The sequence below is a fragment of the Diadema setosum genome, chromosome 11 (assembly GCF_964275005.1).
Source record: "Diadema setosum chromosome 11, eeDiaSeto1, whole genome shotgun sequence".
Lineage (NCBI taxonomy): Eukaryota > Metazoa > Echinodermata > Echinoidea > Diadematoida > Diadematidae > Diadema > Diadema setosum.
The window spans coordinates 6,604,704-6,621,324 of record NC_092695.1 but is presented as its reverse complement, the minus strand read 5'-3'; positions in this window follow the sequence as shown (position 1 = coordinate 6,621,324).

The following is a 16,621-nucleotide window of genomic DNA, read 5'->3' as shown; positions in this document are numbered from 1 at the left end:
ACTTGCTACTTTCCATGATCCTTGAAACTGAAGGGTCCCATCAGCAGCTTTCAGTTCTGAGAGGTGATGCCAAAAGGATGTCCATCCTGTAGGTACAGTCAACCTTACTTAAGTTGACCTTGCATAGGTCGAATGATCGCCTAAGTCAAAGGTCTTTTCCAAGTCCTTTTCTTTTTGTATTCTAATGATTTTAATCCCTCATAAGTCAAATTTTCTCGAAGTCGAAGCTATTTCTTCAATCCAAATAAATTCGACTTAGGCAAAGGTTGACTGTATTGCTGTCTTCAAAGTTTTTGCTTTCTCCCAAACATCAGATGGAATATCATCATCTGTTAGCAATGGAGTGGTACATTGTGAACTCCAAATAATCCTTTGCTAGTGCATCAATGTCTTCTGCTTTTCCAGGAAGGTTTGAGAAAATAGTTTGCTGGGTGACTGAGCGTGAGATGGGTCACTGGCTTGACAGAGTGTGAGATAGGTCGCAAGGGTGTGAGACTTGGTATAGGATTGTCTTAGCATGATCTCGCTATTCAAATTCTCCAGAGATACCGATTGTTTCAGCCCACATTTCGAACACCTGCAAGGTCTGGACAAACCCGAGCGTGGTGCTTAGGCTAATCTTGCCCTTGATATATCATAAGGCTTAAAGTTCTTCAAGTCACTTGGTAGACAATCCACAACTCTGTCTTGGTCCCCATACTTCTCACAAACACCTGCTAAGCCCTTTGTACATCAGTAAAAACCATTTGTCGTGTTGCATTCGTGTGAAGTAATCAGTTAGAGCAGCAGCACAATGTACGGAAATGCTGGTAGTCCTTGATATCACCCTTGAAGTTAGTAGGAAATTTAATATTTTGAATTTTATTTGTATTCAAGATGAATGTCAGTGCATTGCGGAGGATGGAGTGAGGCAGGCAGTTGGTTCTGGACTTATAGGAACCCTAACTTTGAGATTGCAATGGAGCTTGCACAACAGATGGTGCAGAAGATTGGGGAGTCAATGTCATAGGCTGAGAGGTGGGCAGCTTGCATGGAGAATGGTCTCCACAAACCTATTCTCACAGTTCACACTCTGCCACCCAGAACTCCTCTTCTTCATATATCCCTCATGTGATATATTCTTAATCAGCTCAGCATGCTTGCTTCCAACTTGTTTCAATTGAATATCTGCCTTTGCTAGGTATATCCCTTTAAGATGTCAACATTGCCAAGAGAGTCCTTCATTAATTTGTTAATGGACACTGATATCATATCAGTTTATAGCTGCCCTCATCATTAATTCATCACGTATGGATGCATTTAGCTCTGTAGTCATACATAATGTATGCATACATTCATGCACTCAGAGTGTAGAGCTACAGCACCAAAATACTCTCCTTTGATTAAAGAAAACGATCAGGAAATAACAGTTGTGTTCTGTAATAAAACCTCTTGAGATCCACACCCTGGCAGCTGGAGTTTGATGTAACCATAGAGCAAATTAATATCTCAATAAACCTTCAGGTGTGTACCTGCAGAAAAAAACAAACAAACAAACAAACACTTAAAATTTATTTCATCAAAGACAAGAAGTATGATTTGCCCTTGTTTTGAGCGAATGTGAGAAATTGTGCTGTGGCGGTTCATTGTGTGATGTGCTAACCCTATGATAAACCATTGGCAGCTATGCTATGTAGTATGTGGGTGGCATTTTGTGTGAATTAGTCTAGATATGGTTAGCACAAAAGTGTGTGGATTGTTATTTGTAGTGCTGCCCAGTGGAACCAAGGAGGTTTGAGAAATGGAGTTCCAACTGGCTGTAAACATTCAAACAGCTGTCAGTTTCTTTGACGTACAAAAGAATTCCACAGGTGCATTTATGCCTTTGATGATCCGGGTTCGATGCCGCTGTCTTTCCGAGCAATGTGATGATTCATTTGGAACGCTAACATAATGTCAGCTATATTTTGTTTGTTTTTGTATTAAAGGAAATTAAATGTCAGCTAATGATAAGGTATAAAGAAAGTAACTCCTGTCCAGGATTATGCCAAAAAGTGTTAATCTGAGCCATACGTTGTGAAAATATTTGAACTGCGCCTTCACTGGAAAGTCGATTTTATCATCTTTCCAATCACTCCTGTCCAGGATTATGCCAAAAAGTGTTAATCTGAGCCGGATGTTGTGAAAATATTTGAACTGCGCCTTTACTGGAAAGTCAATTGTATCATCCTTCCAATCACTTCCAACAAATGAAACTGATATTATATAATCTTCAAGTGTAGTTCTTTCTTCATTTTATAAGTTAGATTAGTGTAAAAACATGTAAAGTCAAGTAATTTTGATTCTTATTTCATCAATTTTTGGGGGATTTTTATTTGCCCATCCCTGTGTTTTTACCTTTATGTACCACTCATGTTTCATAAGAATGGACAGCAAAAAGTAATTACCTTCATAATAAAGACATATCATTCTTTGAGAGAGACAAGTCATGATGCAAGGCCACATGCATCAATTGTTTTCCCATCTGCAGGTAGCTCCAGTTTAGCACATACTTCAAATATTTCTATCGTGGCGTCATCAAACATGGGATCAAAGGGAATAACACTGCTGTTACTCCATCTCTTGAACCTCCTTGGTGGAACAAGATGAGAAGCTTGCCCAGGGTAGGGTAAAAGCAGATGCAATTTCTTCATCTCACCATTTTACTTAATTTGTCTATCACATCATCTGCCTTAAATTTGTCTGTCACACAATAGCAACAAAGTCACTCCTGTGACAATGTTATTAGGCAAGTTATTCCAGTGGCAGCCAGTACAGCTTTCTGTGCATTTAATGTCTCCATCACCAAGCTTGCGGCTGTTACTTTATTGATGTTGCTTTGGGGGGGGGGGGGGGGGGGGGGTGGGGGATGGGGAATACTTATCTTCCCTTTTACACAGTGAGAACTAGAGAAGTACTCTGAGAGTGCAGACCTCCGCCAAGCATGCAGCCCATCATTTCCACCCGCACTGATCTTGTTCTTCCATAGAGATCAGTGATTTCAACCCATACGTACTGCATTGTGTGCTGAAAGCTGCCTGATTTCCCAATATAGAAGCCTTTGTTACGTCATAAACCCTCAGCTGCACCACGCGCCTCGCCTTAGCAGAAACTAGAGCACGCACTTTAGTGCACGCATGCAAATCTCAAATACGCGCAGCCTGAACTCCCAAGTTCATTGACTCTACCTGCCAAAATATCAAAATCCTTCATAAATTCCCCCAAAATTCTGGGATCACTACCAAAAGTTAATTGTTTGTTACTTGTGTCATTCTAAATCTTTCATCTCAATCATCTTTCATCTCATCATCTTTCATCTCAATCCGTTCACTACTTTTTGAGTTATTTTGCACACAGACAAACGAACGAACGAACAAACGAACTAACTAACTAACTAACAAACAAACCAACGGTAACGAAAACATAACCTCCCCCCTTGGCAGAGGTAATTATTTGTCACACCTTGCCCCCCCAAACAAAATGTTGGGGGGGGCAAAACGAGTTTTTGCCCCCCCCCCCCCCCCCCAAAGTGCCCCCCTGTAACAAATAATTAATCACTGATTTAAAGACCAAAATGAACAATAAAGGCATATTTCTTGTCTAAATGTTGTAATTTCATAACTGAAAATGCAAAAATTTTCGCCCCTAACGGGGCGAAAATTATAACGCACTAACAACATACATTATTGTATCTATACACTAATAGTAACTTATGAGTAAATTTAGTGTATAGATGGTAGCCTCGTGTCCTTGAGTGTGCCCGCTGAAACATACCTTTAGTAAACCTTACACATTTCATTTTCTTCTTTGCTTTCTAGCATATAAGAATATTTTTTATTGTTCGAACGATGCGATCACGTTTAAGCTTTTAATGAGTACATTTCAGATAAATTGCAAAGTAAAAGTGGCTTGCTCGTTCTGCCCGTACTTATAGTAAAATGAAAAGTTTTCATAAGTTATTATCATAGTCCTTCGCAGTGATTTCTTTTACTATGTTTAATTCCTCAGAAATTTAATTTAAAATGCTATATAAAAGCGACTTTTATACTCTGTTTTTACAAAAAGTCCCTACCGTGGGAGGGGTATCCCCCTCCCACACCCTCCCCCGCTCGGTCGCTTCGCTCCCTCGCCGAGGATCTCACACAATCACATCATTATGTACTCCCGTATGTAATAATGAGTCCATCGCACTGATTATTTTTCACTATGTTTAATTCCTTAGAAATTTGCTTTTAAATGGTCTATAAACGCGACTTTTGTACCCTATTTTTACAAAAGCTCCCTACTGGAGGGGGGGGGGGGGGAGTATCCCCCTTTCCGCACCCCCCCCCCCCAGGATCTCACATCGTCACATAAAATGTGCCCCTGTTGAGATTTTGCCCCCCCAAAACCAGAAGTGTTCCGGCGCGCTTGCGCACACACACACACACACACCATACACATATATATAAGAAAATGACATGAATGCTGCTCATTCAAATTTGAATGGACAAATAGATACAGATTTGAAATATAAACAGTGCGCTCCTGTAATAACAACCATGGTTATAACAAAATTCTGATTACAACAAAGTAGAAATTAGGGCTGCAACGTTATTCACTCTATGCATTTTTATTGTTTATTTGTTCAGCTACAACGAAATTTCGATGTAACGAAATAAAATTAACTGCTGGTCCCAAGGACTTTGTTATAGCGGGATTCCACTGTCTATATAATAATAATAATAACAATAATGATAATAATAATATATGCATGTGTGTGTGTGTATATATATATATATATATATATATATATATATATATATATATATATATACATATATATATATAATATATCGCTATGTATTGGTGTACAGCTATTGTACATTGTATTATGTGCTTGCAACATGAATTCTTTACACTCTCAAACTCAACATTTTGGCTTGCCTTGGGTCCTAAAAAATAATGATTCCACAGAAAATGTTTTCCAATTCATTGATAATCGAAAACTTTAATCATCTCAGAACAACTGTGTCCACTCCACAAAACAAAGGAATACATATTCAGATAGCATACGCGTTTAGTGCAAACATGCATATTTACAAAAGATCAAAAAAAATTCCCACCAAAATGGCAAAAAAAAAAAAAAAAGGAACAGCAATATACACCAAGCATATGATTTTCTACATAATTTCTGCATATCATTGCATAAACCACTATGCACATGTATCATTTCTGAGCATCAATTTGTGCAAATAGTTGCTACGGTAATAAGGCGCCTGTCCTCTCGACTGTGCAACAGTCCCGGTGCACAGTCCCATTAAGAATTCCGACGACAAACACCTCAAATTGCAAAAAAAGAAAAGGTGACATCACACCGAAAGATTTGGTTACAGTCAAGCTTACAAAAGGGGCCCCATTGCTGATACAGCAACGAGGTTTGTTTTTCTGTTATCCTGGGGCCCGTTTCATAAAACTTGTCATCAGTGACAAGTTGTCATAGATGTGACGAGCTACCGAAATCCTTGCATCTGATTGGCTGAGAGCAAATTTGTCATAGAAATGTGGCAGTTGTCACTGATGACAAGTTTTATGAAATGGGCCCTGGTTTCAGCTCTGAGTTTTGAGTGTAGGGCAAACACAGTGAACACTCTATACACCTACAAGTGGTTACAGCGGGGGAAAAAATATAACATTCCTATTGTACACTAAGAGGGTGCTGGGAACAAAATCACCATCTTCACAACTGAAACACTTCACATAAGATATTTCTTCATTTCCCAAATGAAAGCTAAATCATCATCATCTATACAACTTCAAGACATGATAGCCATACATTACTTCACACGAAAATATTATTCTGTCAAATCATCAACAACCCATCCATTTATTATATATATTTTTTTTTTTAATGAGAGCTTGATTCAAATAATAATATGCAAATTATTCTGCCTTCATCCTTTATCTGTATAATTGTTGTGATTGGACTGATGAAATCAAAACCTGACCGGTCAATATTTTTCCTGAATGGTTAATTTAATAAGCAAACTTAAAGTACACAATACCATAACAACATACAAATGTGTGACAGTTATTTCAAAGTTCATAGAATATTATAGATGTGAGCCTATCATATTTTTTTTTTTTTGCTGTTGTGTTGTTTGTTTTGTTTTGTGTGTGTGTGTGGGGGGGGGGAGGGGTAATATGAACATTTAATCTTGAGTCTGAAAGACACTTGCTTTTCCACATCCTCACAAATGTAAATATTCCAAAATATCATTTCATACATTCATTACACAGAAATACAAGGTTTTAGATTTTCCTGGTCATTTCCGCAGCAAGAACTTTTGCTGCTTAAGGATTTTTGTTTTGTTTTGTTTTGTGTTGTGTTTTTTGTTTTTTCATTAAAATGTTTTCATCTCCCACAATGGGAAAGAAGGATCCATTTTTTTTTCAAAACTGCCTTTTATTTGTCACAAACATTGAGAACACTTGCAAAGAAGTTTGGGGGAGTTTGTATTCAAAATGGCCAAAATATTCAAGAAGTGTAGCCAGTGTGACCCTGGCTGCAGATGAAGAGAAGATTTTTCTGCCAGAGAATGGTCATAAATTCCAGGTATTTTGAGTGAAAGTTGATATATCGCCAACAACCATAATTCTGACCTCACAGTCTTTGGATCCTTGAAATTACAGCTTGTAATAATGGTCTTTTGCATGTACAGAAAATACTGAAGAATGCATGGAAAGTACACATAAATACATGAGTAATACAAATGACAAAAGGGGAAAAATTGTGACAAAACCACAAAAATTTTCATATCAACACGGAAGTTTACATTTTCAGATACTGGCACACAAAGAAAAAAAAATCACCAAAAATATATGCAAGACCTGAAAATGAAAACAAAAACCCATGTTGCTTCAATTGGCAAATGAGAAGCACACACACACACACACACACACACAAACACACAAAAGAGATCATGTAGTCATCGTGATTTCTAAATACACATGATTTTTGCAGGCAGACGACGCCATGCACAGAAAATATGCAGATCTGGAAGATATTTTTTTTTTCTTGATGCCAATGCGAAAACGTGCTGAACATAGAATCCTTCTCATCATATAAACAACAGAATGCACATCATATAGTTTAGTGTTCAACACCACGACCTACAACTTGTATTTATGTTCTTTACAACAACAACAAAAACCCCTCAGATTTCATGATTTTTTTTTTTTTGTGTGTGTGTGTGTGCATCTTGGTAGATTTCTGAATAGTATTAACCGGAGGGCCAAACCCCAAAAACTCGCTTATTTAACGAGTGAGTTGCACTCTCTCTACAAACTAAGTAGACCATGCTTATTTTCAAGTTTTTATTGTAACAAACAACATTCCACTGGTCTACCTCAAAAAATTTGTTGCGAAAGCCTCCAAATCCAAGATGGCGTCCAAAATGGCCGCCATATTTACTGAATTTGTTATTTGAATGATAGAATTCGACAGAAACATCAGATTTCAACAAATGTGATGTCATATGAAGGAGAATAAAATTTTCTACAAGTTGATACCATTTTTGTGGGTTATTGTGATAACTGGATTGAGATTTTAAGGAAAAAACACTAATTTTTTGATATTTTTCTGAAAAAAGGAAAATCATGAAAATGCTTGATTCAGCATAAATCAGAGAATGACTGAAGGATTATCTTGAAACGTTTCAGGAATTTTTTTTGACATATAATTAATATTTGGAGAAAATTAGGGGTCAGTACCGCTTTTTGTTCAGGAGTAATAATGTCTCAAACTTGAAAACTCACGTTGTAAAATGGGCACTTTAGTTGTGACAAGACATTGCTGGTCATAATAAAAGTCTGCGCGCGTTAAGACTACTACACGCACCACTGGCACTGGCGCGTGTAAAAGTGCCAGTGGCGCGTGTAGTAGTCTTGGCAAACGCAGACTCTAGCATTGACAAACAAGGGTTTGTGCCTGCAAACTAACTTTTCATACCAAGTGGTAGCTTAGGTGACGCTGATCGCTGTTATTTCAAAGTGGATTGTTCTGAAGCAGATGAGATGAAGCAAAAATTTCTTTCAAATAGAGGTAGAAGCTTGAAACAACCTGGCTTTAGAAAGTTTCTAACAAAATTTGGATCAATCACTCAAAAAAAAATCAAGATTGCAGGCCATCAAAGCTGAAATAGTGTGTTTCGCCAGAGTAAATGTATCATTTCGATTTTGATACAATTTTGTCTGTTTTGCTTATATGGTTTGTTTATATGGTTTTTATATAAATTTGAAAATTGTAATGCTATTTCAAACCATCTTAGGTTTTTATGGAGACATTGTTCAGAATGCACCGTAAATATTTCTCTAAAAAGTAAAAAAAAAAAATTAAATTAAAAATGTTTACGAAAACCATGTAGAAATTAACATCTTTCCCATATAATCAATATTTGGAGAAAATTAGAGGTCAGTATTGTATTTGGTTCAAGAGTTGTAATGTCTCAAACTTGAAATCTCATTTTACATAATATCATGTATTTACACGCATCTGTTTCCAAAGACTTCACAGAGGGTCAAATCCCAAGTTTGTGCTTACTTTTCGAGTTCCACTCTCTCTATGAATAAGACCATACATAAAGTTACTAAGCGTACTAAGCAATGTTTCGTAATTACACCTCAGTAGATTTGTTACAAAAACCTCCAAAGCACAGATACGGTCCAATAGGGTCGCCATTTTTATTGATTTAACATTTCTATTGATAGAGACATCGGATTGCAGAAACTTTGATGTCATGTGAAGGAGAGTATAAAAGCTTCCTAAAAGTTGATACCACTTTAGCTGTGTATTGTGATAAATGGGGGGAGGGGGAGGAAATTCATATTTTTATATTGTTTTGAAGAAAGAATGAAATTTAAAAATGCATGATTTAGTATTTATCAAAGAAGAACCGAATAATTATTTTGAAACCTGCGATTGTGATTGAGATCTACTGAGAGGAGACATAATTCATATTTATGGAATTACAAGCAATATCATACACTGTTGACATGTTAATATCTAAAACTTGAAAAAAGATATATCTATGCATTATAAATTTTGCATACAATGTGTTTACATGGTCACATGTATGGTCACATGTAATACTGTAATGGTCTATGGACTTATAAGTGCCTGCAAACTATCTTTTCATGCCAAGTGGACAGGTAGGTGACACTCAGTCTGGTCGCTATTACTGTAGCATTTCATGGTAGATTGTTCTGAGGCAGATAAGATTGAATATTGAACAAAAAGTATTTTCCAAAAAGAGATAGGAGCTTGGAATTTGGCACAAATTTTGCCAATGTGTCATATTTAGCGACAAAAATAGTATCAGCACAAAATTCAAGATGGCAGTAATTGATTGAGGTTGTCGTTCAAGGCATTATTTACCATAAGTGCACGTAAAACCAAAACCCACCTTTAGTTAATTCCTCAAACTAGTTCTAAACTGTGAGTTAGGGATAGAACAACTAATGTACAAACTTAAATCAGTATAATCATTGCAAATATTATTAGATATACTAAATAGATCTGATAAGAACGGGGTTTTTTATACTTAGCTGTCAACAGTTATCATAGTTAATGGTTTCTTGTAAAGAAATGGTGATATCTTCGTATGATTTAGTCTTTATTTTAATTTTTATACATGGTAGAATGTTTTGTGATACAACCAACCTGCACATATAAATCGAATGTGATATCCCAATGGTAAACAATACATTATGTGTGTTGCGTCAAAGGTAAATCTCAACTTATGATTTAATATATTCTTTTAATCATCTTATATTGCTGTCTATTATATGTTTCTATACATCCGAACGATATTGTATAGTGTAAACCATATTGAGGGTCTTTTTTTTGGGGGGGGGGGGGTGGAACTCATTCCAGTGGAACTCATTTTGGGTAAGGCCCAATCTTTGATGAAAAAGAAATGCTTCTGTATCAAAAATATGCTTTTTTTTTACTTGTATGCTACTCTGCTGTTGCAGAAACGTGAATAATGATGGTACTATGTGTAATAATGTCCGTAGATCCTTGTCCTTGAAAGCCCTTCTGATCCCCCCCCCCCCCCGGAAAATCCGACATGGCGGCAATTTCTCAAATTTGCCTTTAAATATCTTGTGCGCAATCATTTTTCAGTATATTTTTCGAATAAAACTGTCCGAATGTATTTTTCGTGCTGTATATTCACATTTACAAATAAGCATGCTGAAACTGTATTTACTAAGATTTTTCTTACATTGTTTTTAGGCTGATTTCATGTTGGTTATAGTGTCACAATTATTGATCTGAACTTAGGCCATTTCATGCTTTCCCATAGTAGATATCACAATCACTCGAGAGTGAAAATGTTCATTTTCATTCATTTTAGAGTGACCTCAGGGATCACTCGAAGAATGATGAGTGTTCCCTGAGGTCACTCTAAAATGAGTGAAAATGAACATTTTCATTCAAAATTCACTCCAATTTCACTCTAAATTCACTGTTTTCTGTTATTCACTCCTTCAAAAGTGAATACATCCACTCGATTTTTTCTCTTTTTTGGAGAGTAGAATATCACTGGTCTTAAAAATGTCTCCATAAAAACCTAAGACGGTTTGAAATAGCATTACAATGTTTGAAATATGTAAAAACATATAAATAGATAGTACAACAGACAAAATTGTATGAAAATCATGATAATACATTTAATTTGGCGCAATAAACTATGTCAACTTTGATGGCTGTCATCTTGATTTTTTTTTTTTTTTTTGTGGTTGATCTGAATTCTGCCTTAAAGGACAAGTCCACCTTCATATACATAAGGATTGAGAGAATGCAGCAATATTAGTAGAACACATCAGTGAAAGTTTGACTTTACTTTTTAAATAAAGTGCACATTTCTTCGACTTGCGACTGACGTATGTTAATGGTAATATTATTCCCCCTGCCTTCTGAAAGAGAGAAGTCATGTGTTCTTTTGTTATGCGAGAAAAATGGAAATATGTTGAATTTTCTTTAAGTCTTTCTTTATATCGTTGTACTCATGTGACATCACAAGCTATAGTAGTCTTTCCATCCAGCCATAACTAAGTAGAAACTTCAAAAATTCATAATTTTTTTAACAGATTGTCTGATTTTGCTCAAACTCTCACTGATGTGTTCTACTAATATTGCTGCATTCACTCAACCCGCATGTCTATGAGGGAAAACTTGTCCTTTAAACTATCTATAACAAGATTGGTGCCAAGTTTCAAGCTACTACCTCTGTTTGAAAAAAAAATGCTTTATCTCATTTGCTTCAGAACAATCTATTTTGAAATAATAGCGACCAGCGTCACCTGAGCTACAACTTGGTACGAAAAGTTAGTTTGCAGGCACAAACCCTTGTTTGTCAAAGCAAGAGTCTGCGTTTGCCAAGACTACTACACGCACCACTGGCACTGCTACACGCGCCAGTGCTAGTGGTGCGTGTAGTAGTCTTGACACGCGCAGACTTGTTTTATGACCAACAAGGTCTTGTCACAACTAAAGTGCCCATTTTTACAAAGTGAGTTTTCAAGTTTGAGACATTATTACTCCTGAACAAAAAGCGGTACTGACCCCTAATTTTCTCCAAATATCAATTATATGTCAAAAAAAATTCCTGAAACGTTTCAAGATAATCCTTCAGTCATTCTCTGATTTATGCCGAATCAAGCATTTTCATGATTTTCCTTTTTTCAGAAAAATATCAAAAAATTAGTGTTTTTTCCTTAAAATCTCAATCCAGTTATCACAATAACCCACAAAAATGGTATCAACTTGTAGAAAATTTTATTTTCTTTCATATGACATCACATTTGTTGAAATCTGATGTTTCTGTCGAATTCTATCATTCAAATAACAAATTCAGTCAATATGGCGGCCATTTTGGACGCCATCTTGGATTTGGAGGCTTTCGCAACAAATTTTTTGAGGTAGACCAGTGGAATGTTGTTTGTTACAATAAAAACTTGAAAATAAGCATGGTCTACTTAGTTTGTAGAGAGAGTGCAACTCGACCTCTGTTTTAAGGTTTTGGCCCCCCGGTTATATGTATGTATTACAGAATACAAATCCCTCCAACCAATAGCCATCGACTAGTTACATCGTTTGAAGTACCACTGCTATTTTATCATTTCCCTGGTCTTTCCCTGGCCTGGTCTGGCTGGTCGTAACAGTTCCCTGATATTTGCTCCTCAGACAATAATTGCTCCCATGAAATATCTACATGCTAAGCCAAACATAAATTCTACCCTCAAGCATAACCCCAATACCCCCATTCCAAAGAGATTTTTTTTTTTTTTTTTTTTTTTTTAATCGGTCACTCATCAGAAGCAAAGATTGCTGCTTCCGGCCACTCACCAAAGTGTATCATATCGCAGTCTGATGAATCCGACTTGGTTGGTTGACTATCAGGTGAATGTCAGACATGATGTCGCATGTGATCCTCGTCGGACGATCTTGCCTCATCAGATCACCCCCCGACATGTCTGGCACTGACCCGATAGTCGACCCACACAAATCGGATCCATCGGACCGCAATTGGATACGCTTCGGTGGGTGGCGGGAAGTGATACACTTTAATAGCTTCCAATCAGTGACCGATGAGAGAAAATCTCTGTGGAATGGGGGTATAACCATAATCCTAATTCTGACATCATACTGAACCTAAAACCCTAGCTCGCACAACTCTAACCCTAAGTTCTTTGAGAAAATAACACCAGAGCAATTGTCGCAGGAGCAAATACCATGTCAGCAGTCTTAACACCTGCCATGCATTTAACATAATGCACTAGTAAAGTCTGCATGTAAAACGTGGACATCTACAAATCATTGTCTTCAGTTCCACAAGTTTCATACTTAATAATATTGATGCACATGTTGTGTCTTTGACTCCATAGCCGAGATATGGGCAAGGCATGTTTTGTTTGATTGCTTCTGAGAAGGCTTTCATTATCTCTGACCCAATTCCAACAAACTGAATTGGAAATTCTTCTTGATAAAAAAAAAAAAGACATTATCAACTGAGGAGGATGGTAACAGCTATTTTTTTTTCCTTTAGAGATTGATTGCTTCATTATCTTCAGGATCCATCCACATAACCTGGGTACAGAGGAGGCAGATTCTTGAATAAATTGATGAATTACATTTTTGACATGAAAGCTGGTGTAAACGCAAGTAATTTGTAAACTCTTTTACGTTGGATCTAATTCTGCTTTGAAAAAGAATTTTGCAAGCAATATTCATAAACTTGTTTTCAAAGAGATGAAACACTAATTCCACTTTAAATTCCACTTTTGAATTATGAAAGGAAAAGAATTACTAAACAACACATCTAGCCTTTCGCCATTTAAGCTTGAAATTCGCTACGAGGCGAGGTTAAAGAAAAAGTGGATCATCAATATTACTTTGGTGCTGTCCAAAAATTGCCATATCTCATAATTTGATATTTTGGGTATCTGGCAGATGCAAACAAACTCATTAATACAAAGGATCAATTCTCATGTATTTTTTTTTTTTTCAATCTCAGCTTTAAATGCAGCCACTACACTGGAATGCATGTTCTGATTTAGAGCACTGTGTGTATAGCATTAAAAACTGGAAAATACTACATGAATGAAAAAAATTGCCTGAACAAATTACAGTACTATGTCATGTACACACAATTGACCAGTTACTAAGTTTCAGCTCTAGAAAAGGAGGTTTATCTATTTTGGATTGCGAAGAGTTATTTTCTGTTGGTTAATGCATGTAGCATAGTTTTCTCACTCACAAGTTACAGAGTAAACTAGAAAAACACTCGGAGAGCATAGGCCTCTGCCAAGCAGCTCATTTCAACCCATATACGTAATACAAAATTGTATATGCTGAAATGGCTCTACAGTTCGACCTCGATTATCCGGCCTCCTTTTATCCGGAAATCTCTATTATCTGGACGCGTCCACACAGTGAAGGACTTTTTTTTTCATCCAAAAATTGAGAAAAAACAGTGACTTTCATGGATCTATTTCACTAATTTCATAAGATGTGCATGATAGGATTCTCAATATCTAATGAGGTAATAAAACATGTATGATTTTCACATAAAGATATACTTTATTTTTGTAAAGAAGGGACTACAATTTTGCGCAGGCTAGCATAGACTGCACCACCGTTGCGGGGTACGCTACCTGCCTAGCTGCCAGTGCACTACAATATGCTGGGACGGCAGCTTGGACGGCAGCTATATACATTAACATTGTGTCTCCCATATCTGGCCAATTCACTTATTCGGATGAGCGCCGGTCCAGACATGGCCAACTAATCGAGGTCGAACCGTTTCCCAAATGAAAAACAGTCCTTTCTGGTTTCTCGACCTTTGCTTTGTGCAGTGCCTCGAGTGTCCACTCCGTCCGCCTATGTGCACCTCAAATACATGCAGCTTGAATTCCCTCGTTTGTTGGCCCCATATCCCAATGTTAAAGAATCCTTCACAAGATTTGGATTCTAAATATTCGAGGATTCAGATGGTGATCCGGATCACAACCAGAATTTAATCATACTACTGTATCTTGTGTCATTATCAACTTTTGCCTTGTTGGCCCCATATTGCAATGTTAAAAAATCCTTCAAAAAAATTGGATTCTATATATTCATGGATTCAGATGGTGATCCGGATCACAACCAAAATTTAATCATACTACTGTATCTTGTGTCATTATCAACTTTTGCCTTGTTGGCCCCATATCGCAATGTTAAAGAATCCTTCAAAAAAAAATTGGATTCTAAATATTCATGGATTCAGATGGTGATCTGGATCACAACCAGAACTTAATCATACTACTCTATCTTGTGTCATTATCAACTTTTGCCTTGTTGACCCCATATCGCAATGTTAAAGAATCCTTCACAAAATTTTGATTCTAAATGTTCGAGGATTCAGATGGTGATCCGTATCACAACCAGAAATTAATCACACTTCTGTATCTTGTGTCATTATCAACTTTTGCCGAACGTGTCATCCAAATCAATTTACAACTCTTTTGAGTTATTTTGCAGACAGACAAACATTTAAACAAACAGACTGATACTGGCAGAAACATAGCCTCCTTTGTGGAGATAACTAAAAGTCACAAGATGAATTGATTTTGTGGTCCACCCTTCACACTGCACTGTACAAGGTTAAGGCACAAGAATATTTTTCCTCCTTTTTCGGTTGTTTGACCACACCCCAATCTGCTACAGCTGAGGTACGCACTTCCTGTAAGACCCATGTCACGGACATGAAATGGAACCAGTCCACTTCACAGAGCAAATGAACCAAATTGAAATAGGTAGACTTTTTTACATGTCACATCAATAGCATAGGAGAATATATGCCAAACACGAGGACTATTTACAAATAAGACATCAATGGGAAACTGTAATGAAGTATTACTGTTTTTTTTGGTTTTTTTTTTTACATTTGGTGAACATATCCTCAGTGACCATAACCACCCCCCCCCAAAAAAAAAAAAAAATTATGATAATAATTTAGCTTAGAGTTGGTCCTCTCTGATACTTCGCAGTGTTAGTTAAACCTATGACTTGAAAAAAAAAATGAAAAAAATAAAAGAATGACACCACTATCATATTAGGAATTTGTAACCTTTGATAAAGTGGCCTGTTGAGAATATTCACATAAAGTCGCACACCACACAAGCTTTGTTACGTTGCCACTTTTATCAAGTTTTGAGCACAGGTCACAAGTGTACTCGTAGGTCTACGGCCAGTTGCCTTTGCACGTCCAAGCCGTACACAGCCATTATCAACATACAACCAAAGCAGAATACTGTATACGCCGAATATTTCGCGGGGTTTTCATTTTCGCAAATTTCGCGAGTCAGCTGCTATTCGCGAAATTAAAAACATGCAAATATATTGACTCTAATGCCGATATGAATGTTACGTACGCGTATACATTTCTCTGTTCAGTACAGGACTCCACGATCGCGAATTTAACCATTTGCGAAATTGTCGGGAAGTCCCGATTTGCGAAAATTTAGACTCGCAAAATATATGCCGTATACAGTAAGTTAGTAGTGAACACAGTCACTGGGAAGAATCATAGCATGCAGACATAAGCATATTTGTTACCAAGTTGTAATTACCACATATTTATTCACTCTGTATTAAAGGCCATGATTCTTTCAGGGTACAATACATGTAGTAAAGACAAGAAAAAGCCTTTGTTTAATATTTTTTTCAGGCTGATATGCATCATACAATTTGTTGAGTGAATGCCTTCACGATAACTGTGCAGAAGTGCAGACATGGCATCTAACTTGATTTCTGACTGCATAACCAAATGTGACAGACTGTCAACCTTGCATATTGTCTTTGTGGCCAATCCCCCCTCCCTTTTTGTATTTAAAATTTTTACCAATTAACTGATATTATAAAACGAATTACTCATGAAAACATTGATTCTCGGAAAACAAATGCAGTGTAGAAGATCTCTACAAGGTGAGAGGTCACTACTCTTTCTCCCGTAAAGGGAAATTCGCATTTTTCATTTAGTCACTACGGTTCTCCATCACGCATTCCTCCACTATT